Raw genomic sequence first — 8,896 nt, forward strand, 5'->3', positions numbered from 1 at the left:
GGGCTGTTTGTCAGTCTGGTTGTCTTTTTTGGTTATATGCTGCTAAGATGAGAGAGGAAGCAACTTGGCAACTTCGGTCCATGAACCTTAAGCATACATGTGGCCAGTCGCATAGGGTTGGGATAATACATACCTCGTGGCTGAGTAGAGCTTTTAAGAAGAAGGTGGAACATAATTCGAAGGTTAAGATCAAGGAATTGGTGAACAAGGCACAAAGGAAGTTGAATCTGACAGTTATAACCTCAATGGCAGCTAGGTCAAGGCAAGCTGCGTTGGATGACATACAGGGAGAGTACAGAAAGCAGTACAAGAGGATTGCTGATTACTGCTCAGAGTTGCTACATGCTAATTGGTGCACGAAATTGTGATCATCAATGGCGCCAACAACTTGGTACGCCCAATTGTAATCTCAACCCTTTGTCACAACTCCGCACAACTAACCAGCAAGTGTACTGGGTCGTCCAAGTAATAAACCTTACGTGAGTAAGGGTCGATCCCACGGAGATTGTCGGCTTGAAGCAAGCTATGGTCATCTTGTAAATCTCAGTCAGGCGGATTCAAATGGTTATGGAGAATTGATAAGTAAAAGATGAATAAAATATAAAATAAGATAGAGATACTTATGTAATTCATTGGCGAGAATTTCAGATAAGCGCATGAAGATGCTTTGTTCCTCATGAACTTCTGCTTTTCTATTGTCTTCATCCAATCATTCATACTCCTTTCCATGGAAAGCTGTATGTTGGATTTCACTCTTGTCAATGGCTACCTCCCGTCCTCTCAGTGAAAATGGTTCAAATGCGCTGTCACCGCACGGCTAATCATCTGTCGGTTCTCAATCATGTTGGAATAGGATCCATTGATCCTTTTGCGTCTGTCACTACGCCCAACACTCGCGAGTTTGAAGCTCGTCACAGTCATCCCTTCCCAGATCCTACTCGGAATACTACAGACAAGGTTTAGACTTTCCGGATCTCAGGAATGGCCGCCAATAATTCTAGCCTATACCACGAAGGTTTTAATCTTAGATTAGAAACCCAAGAGATACACGTTCAAGCTTGTTTGCATGTAGAATGGAGGTGGTTGTTAGGCATGCGTTCATAGGTGAGAATGATGATGAGTGTCACGGATCATCATATTCATAAAGTTGAAGAATGAGTGTATATCTTAGAGAAGAAGTAGGCGTGAATTGAATAGAAAACAGTAGTACTTTGCATCAATTCATGAAGAACAGCAGAGCTTCACACCTTAATCTATGGTGTGTAGAAACTCCACCGTTGAAAATACATAAGAACAAAAGGTCTAGGCATGGCCGTGAGGCCAGCCCCCAAACGTGAACATTTAAGTTCCAAAGATGAAAAAGTATCTGAAAAAGTATGAAACAATAGCAAAAGGTCCTATTTATAGAAAACTAGTAACATAGGGTTTATAGAATTGAGTAAATGATGCAAAATTCTACTTCCGGGCCCATTTAGTGTGTACTTGGGCTGAGCATAGAAGCTTCCATGTGTAGAGACTTTTCTTGGAGTTAAACGGCAGCTTTTGTGCCAGTTTGGGCGTTTAACTCCGGCTTTTATCCCAGTTCTGGCGTTTTGACGCCACAAATTTTATGCTGACTTGGAACGCCGGTTTGGGCCATCAAATCTTGGGCAAAGTATGAACTATTATATATTTCTGGAAAGCTCAGGATGTCTACTTTCCAACTCAATTGAGAGCGTACCGATTGGGCTTCTGTAGCTCCAGAAAATCCACTTTGAGTGCAGGGAGGTCAGAATCCAACAGCATCTGCAGTCCTTTTTCAGCCTCTGAATCAGATTTTTGCTCAGGTCCCTCAATTTCAGCCAGAAAATACCTGAAATCACAGAAAAACACACAAACTCATAGTAAAGTCCAGAAATGTGATTTTTATTTAAAAACTAATAAAAATATAATAAAAACTAACTAAAACATACTAAAAACTACCTAAAAACAATGCCAAAAAACGTATAAATTATCCGCTCATCACAACACCAAACTTAAATTGTTGCTTGTCCCCAAGCAACTGAAAATCAAATAGGATAAAAAGAAGAGAATATACAATGAATTCTAAAAACATCTATGAAGATCAGTCTTAATTAGATGAGCGGGGCTACTAGCTTTTTGCTTCTGAACAGTTTTGGCATCTCAATTTATCCTTTGAAGTTTAGAATGATTGGCATCTATAGGAACTCAGAATTTAGATAGTGTTATTGATTCTCCTAGTTTAGTATGTTGATTCTTGAACACAGTTACTTTATGAGTCTTGACCGTGACCCTAAGCATTTTGTTTTCCAGTATTACCACCGGATACATAAATGCCACAGACACATAACTGGGTGAACTTTTTCAGATTGTGACTTAGCTTTGCTAGAGTCCCCAATTAGAGGTGTCCAGAGCTCTTAAGCACACTCTTATTGTTTTGGACCACGACTTTAACCGCTCAGTCTCAAGCTTTTCACTTTGACACCTTCACGCCACAAGCACATGGTTAGGGACAACTTGGTTTAGCCGCTTAGGCCAGGATTTTATTCTTGTGGGCCCTCCTATCCACTGATGCTCAAAGCCTTGGATCCTTTTTATTTTACCCTTGCCTTTTGGTTTAAAGGGCTATTAGCTTTTTCTGCTTGCTTTTTCTTTCTCTTTTTTTTTTCTCTCTCTTTTTTTTTTTATTTTTTGCCTCTTTTTTTTTCGCATATATTTTTTTCTGCAAGCTTTTCACTACTTTTTCTTGCTTCAAGAATCAATTTTATGATTTTTCAGATTATCAATAGTATTTCTTCTTTTTTCATCATTCTTTCAAGAGCCAACAATTTTAACATTCATCAACAACAAATTCAACAATATGCACTGTTCAAGCATTCATTCAGAAAAACAAAAAGTATTACCACCACATCAAAGTAATTAATCTGTTTTAAAATTCGAAATTCATGTACTTCTTTTTCTTTTTGCAATTAAAAATACTTTTTATTTAAGAAAGGTGATGGATTCATAGGACATTCATAGCTTTAAGGCATAGACACTTAGACACTAGTGATCATGTAGTAAAGACACAAGCATAAATAAACATAAAGCATAGTAAACGAAAAATAGAAAAATAAAGAACAAGGAAATTAAAGAACGGGTCCACCTTAGTGATGGCCGCTTGTTCTTCCTCTTGAAAATCTTATGGAGTGCTTAAGCTCCTCAATGTCGCTTCCTTGCCTTTGTTGCTCCTACCTCATGACTCTTTAGTCTTCTCTAATTTCATGGAAGATGATAGAATGCTCTTGGTGCTCCACCCTTAGTTGTCCCATATTGGAACTTAATTCTCCTAGGGAGGTGTTGATTTGCTCCCAATAATTTTGTGGAGGAAAGTGCATCCCTTGAGGCTTCTCAGGGATTTCATGATGAGGAATTTCCTCATGCTCTTGTCCATGAGTGGGCTCTCTTGTTTGCTCCATCCTTTTCTTAGTGATGGGCTTGTCCTCATCAATAAGGATGTCTTCCTCTATGTCAATTCCAGCTGAATTGCAGAGGTGACAAATGAGATGAGGGAAGGCTAACCTTACCAAAGTAGAGGACTTGTCTGCCACCTTGTAGAGTTCTAGGGATATAACCTCATGAACTTCTACTTCCTCTCCAATCATGATGCTATGGATCATGATAGCCCGGTCTATAGTAACTTCAGACTGGTTGCTAGTAGGAATGATTGAGCGTTGGATGAACTCCAACCATCCCCTAACCACGGGCTTGAGGTCATGCCTTCTTAGTTGAACCGGCTTCCCTCTTGAATCTCTCTTTCATTGAGCGCCCTCTTCACAAATGTCTATGTGGACTTGGTCCAACTTTTGATCAAAGTTGACCCTTCTAGTGTAGGGGTATGCATCTCCTTGCATCATGGACAAGTTGAATGTCAACCTTACATTTTCCGGACTAAAATCTAAGCATTTCCCCCGGACCATTGTAAGCCAACTCTTTGGGTCCGGGTTTACACTTTGATTATGGTTCTTGGTGATCCATGCATTGGCATAAAACTCTTGAACCATTAAGATTTTGACTTGTTGAATGGGGTTGGTGAGAACTTCCCAACCTCTTCTTCGAATCTCATGTCGGATCTCCGGATATTCACCCTTTTTGAGTTTGAAAGGGACCTCGGGAATCACCTTCTTCTTGGCCACAACTTCATAGAAGTGGTCTTGATGGATCTTTGAGATGAATCTCTCCATCTCCCATGACTCAGAGGCGGAAGCTTTTGCCTTCCCTTTCCTCTTTCTAGAGGTTTCTCCGGCATTAGGTGCCATAAATGGTTATGGAAAAACAAAAAGCAATGCTTTTACCACACCAAACTTAGAAGGTTTGCTCGTCCTCGAGCAAAAGAAGAAAGAAGAGAGTAGAGGAAGAAGAAATAAAGGAGATGGAGGGGATTAGTGTTTCGGCCAAGGGGGAGAAGGAATGTTTATGTTGTTGGAAATGAAGAAGTGAAGATAGATTTATATAGGAGTGGAGAGAGGGGTAGGGTTCGGTCATGTATGGGTGGGTTTGGGAGGGTAAGTGGTTTGAATTTGAATGGTGAGGTAGATGGGGTTTTATGATGGATGGATGTGGATTGGTGAAGAGATTATGGAGAAGAGGGTAGGATTTGATTGGTGAAGAGATTATGAAGAAGAGAGAGAGAGAGATGAGGTAGGTGGGGATTCTGTGGGGTCCACAGATCCTGAGGTGTCAAAGATTTCTCATCCCTGCACCATATTGGCGTGTAAACGCCCCTTGCTTGCCAATCCTGGCGTTAAACGCTAGGTTGCTGCCCATTTCTGGTGTTCAACGCCAGCTCTGTGCCCATTTTTGGCGTTAAACGCCAGTCTGGTGCCTATTTCTGGCGTTAAACGCCCAGAATGGTGCCAGACTGGGCGTTTAACGCTCATTCTGCTACCCTTACTGGCGTTTAAACGCCAGCAAGTTTCTCCTCCAGGGTGTGCTGTTTTTAATACTATTTTTCATTCTATTTTTGCTTTTTCAATTGTTTTTGTGACTTTATATGATCATCAACCTACAGAAAATATAAAATAACAATGGAAAATAAATAGATATGATTAAATAAAATTGGGTTGCCTCCCAACAAGTGCTTCTTTAATATCAATAGCTTGACAGTGGGCTCTCATGGAGCCTTATAGATACTCAGAGCATGATGATGGCCTCCCAACACCAAACTTAGAGTTTGAATGTGGGGCCTCTATTTGACTCTGCATTGAGAGAAGCTTCTCATACTTCCTCTCCATGGTTACAGAGGGAGATCCTTGAGCCTTAAACACAAGGGAGTCCTTATTCACTTGAAGGACCAATTCTCCTCTGTCAACATCAATCACAGCTCTTGCTGTGGCTAGGAAGGGTCTGCCAAGGATGATGGATTCATCCATACACTTTCTAGTGTCTAGGATTATGAAGTCAACAGGGATGTAGTGGTTTTCAACCTTTACCAAGACATCCTCTACAAGTCCATAAGCCTGTTTCCTTGAATTGTCTGCCATCTCTAGTGAGATTCTTGCAGCTTGTACCTCAAGGATCCCTAGCTTCTCCTTTACAGAGAGAGGCATGAGGTTTATGTTTGACCCGAGGTCACACAGAGCCTTCTCAAAGGTCATGGTGCCTATGGTACAAGGTATTGAGAACTTTCCAGGATCCTGTCTCTTCTGAGGTAATCTCTGCCTAGTCAAGTCATCCAATTCTTTGGTGAGTAAGGGGGGTTCATCTTCCCAAGTCTCTTTACCAAGTAGCTTGGTATTTAACTTCATGATTGCTCCAAGGTACTTAGCAACTTGCTCTTCAGTAACATCTTCATCCTCTTCAGAGGAAGAATACTCATCAGAGCTCATGAATGGCAGAAGTAAATTCAATGGAATCTCTATGGTCTCAGTGTGAGCCTCAGATTTCCATGGTTCCTCATTAGGGAACTCCTTGGAGGCCAATGGACGTCCATTGAGGTCTTCCTCAGTGGAAATCACTGCCTCTTCCTCTTCTCCAAGTTCGGCCGTGTAGGTTATGTTGATGGCCTTGCACTCTCTTTTTGGATTCTCTTCTGTATTGCTTGGGAGAGTACTAGGAGGAGGTTCAGTAACTTTCTTACTCAGCTGACCCACTTGTGCCTCTAAATTTCTAATGGAGGACCTTGTTTTAGTCATGAAACTTTGAGTGGTTTTAATTAGATCAGAGACTATGGTTGTTAAGTCAGAGTGGCTCTGCTTAGAATTCTCTGTCTGTTGCTGAGAAGATGATGGAAAGGGTTTGCTATTGCTAAACTTGTTTCTTCCACCATTACTGTTGTTGAAGCCTTGTTGGGGCCTCTGTTGGTCCTTCCATGAGAGATTTGGATGATTTCTCCATGAAGGATTATAGGTATTTCTATAGGGTTCTCCCATGTAATTCACCTCTTCCATTGCTGGGTTCTCAGGATCATAAGCTTCTTCTTCAGATGAAGCTTCTTTGGTACTGCCTATTGCTGCTTGCATGCCAGACAGACTCTGAGAGATCATATTGACTTGCTGAGTCAATATTTTATTCTCAGCCAATATGGCATTCAGAGTATCAATCTCAAGAACTCCTTTCTTCTGATTTGTCCCATTATTCACAGGATTCCTTTCAGAAGTGTACATGAATTGGTTATTCGCAACCATTTCAATGAGTTCCTGAGCTTCTGCAGGCGTCTTCTTCAGATGAAGAGATCCTCCAGCAGAGCTGTCCAATGACATCTTGGACAGTTTAGACAGACCATCATAGAAGATACCTATGATGCTCCATTCTGAAAGCATGTCAGAAGGACATCTTCTGATCAATTGCTTGTATCTTTCCCAAGCTTCATAGAGGGATTCTACTTCCTTCTGTCTGAAGGTTTGGACTTTTACTCTAAGCTTACTCAATTTTTGAGGTGGAAAGAAATTTGCCAAGAAGGCATTGACTAGCTTTTCCCAAGAGTTCAGGTTTTCTTTAGGTTGTGAGTCCAACCATATCCTAGCTCTGTCTCGTACAGCAAAAGGGAAGAGCATAAGTCTGTAGACCTCAAGGTCAACCCCATTGGTCTTAATAGTATCACAGATTTGCAAGAATTCAGCTAAGAACTGATGAGGATCTTCTAATGGAAGTCCATGAAACTTGCAATTCTGTTGCATTAGAGAAACTAATTGAGGCTTAAGCTCAAAGTTGTTTGCTCCAATGGCAGAGATAGAGATGCTTATCCCATAGAAGTTAGGAGTAGGTGCAGTAAAGTCACCAAGCACCTTCCTTGCATTGTTATCATTATTGTTGTTTTCGGCTGTCATGGCTTCTTCTTGTTTGAAAATTTCTGTTAGGTCCTCTACAGAGAGTTGTACTTTAGCTTCTCTTAGCTTTCTCTTTAAAGTCCTTTCAGGTTCAGGATCAGCTTCAACAAGAATGCCCTTGTCCTTGCTCCTGCTCATATGAAAGAGAGAAGAAGAAAGTATGGAATCCTCTATGTCACAGTATAGAGATTCCTTGAGATGTCAGAGAAAAAGAAGAATAGAAGGAGGAGGTAGAGAGCGGAGAATTTGAACTTATAGAGAGAGAGTCTGAATTGCTGATAGTGGAGGAGTGTTAGTCCTTAAATAGAAGGATGTGAGAAGAGGGGAAGAATTTTCGAAACTAAATTAAAAAGATTTTGAAATAATTAAAAGAAATTTGAAAAATTGATTGATGATTTTCGAAAATTAGAATTGAGAAAGTAGTTAAGTGATTTTTGAAAAAGATTTTGAAATTAGAAATCAAAAAGATATGATTGAAAATTATTTTGAAAAAGATGTGATTGAGAAGATATGATTGAGAAGATATGATTGAGAATCAAATTTAAGAAAGAAATTTAAAATTAAAGTTGATTACTTGACTAACAAGAAATTTAAAAGATATGATTCTAGAATTTAAAATTTGATCCTTTCTTAATAGGCAAGTAACAACTTGGAAATTTTGAATTAAATCATTAATTGTAGCAAGGATTTTTGAAAATAGTAAAAAAAAAGAAAATGGAAAGAAATTGATTTTGAAAAGATATGATTGAAAAGATATGAATTGAAAAAGATTTGATTTTGAAAAATTATGAAAATTTGAAAAAGATTTGAATTAAAAACAAAATCTTCCCTCTTGTGCCATCCTGGTGTTAAACGCCCAGAATGGTATCCATTCTGGCGTTTAATGCCCAAAATACTACCTTTTTGGGCGTTTAACGGCCAGCCAGGTACCCTAGCTGGCGTTTAAACGCCAGTTTTCCTTCCTCACTGGGCGTTTTGAACGCCCAGTTTTTTTTCTCTGTAGTTCCTCTGCTGCATGTTCTGAATCTTCAATTCTCTGTATTATTAACTTGAAAAGACATAATTTTGAAAATTTTTTTGAATTTTTAATGATGAGAAATAATCAAAATGCAACTAATCATGAAAACTAAGATCAAACAAACAATGCATGCAAGACACCAAACTTAGAAATTTTTATATTAGAGACACTAACAAATTGAGAATGCATATGAGAAACAACAAAACACACAAAACAAGAGAATTTAAAGATCAGAGCAAGGAAATCATCAAGAACAACTTGAAGATTAATGAAGAACAAAATTCATACATTCGAAAGATGCAGGAATAAATAAAACATGCAGGACACCAAACTTAAAAATAAACACTAGACTCAAACAAGAAACACAAAATTTTTTTAGTTTTTATGATTTTATAAAATATTTTTTGTATTTTTTTTCGAAAATTATTTCGAAAAGAAAAATAAGGTTTTCAAAATTTTTAATAAGAATTTCAGGAATCATGCAATGTTAGTCTAAAAACTTCGGTCCAGGAATTAGACATGGCTTATTAGCCAGCCAAGCTTTTAGTGAAAGCTTCGGTCCAAAACACTA

The 8,896-nt window shown here is 39.1% G+C and overlaps 1 non-coding gene across 1 annotated transcript; it reads left to right on the forward strand.

Moving 5' to 3' along the window:
• Window positions 1-6,794: 6,794 nt before the first annotated feature.
• On the forward strand, window positions 6,795-6,902 carry LOC112753501 (small nucleolar RNA R71). Its single transcript, XR_003177887.1, has one exon. It is a non-coding gene; the product is annotated as a small nucleolar RNA R71 (small nucleolar RNA).
• Window positions 6,903-8,896: the final 1,994 nt, after the last annotated feature.

Source organism: Arachis hypogaea, chromosome 15, assembly GCF_003086295.3.
Source record: "Arachis hypogaea cultivar Tifrunner chromosome 15, arahy.Tifrunner.gnm2.J5K5, whole genome shotgun sequence".
In the NCBI taxonomy this organism is placed as follows: Eukaryota; Viridiplantae; Streptophyta; class Magnoliopsida; order Fabales; family Fabaceae; genus Arachis; species Arachis hypogaea.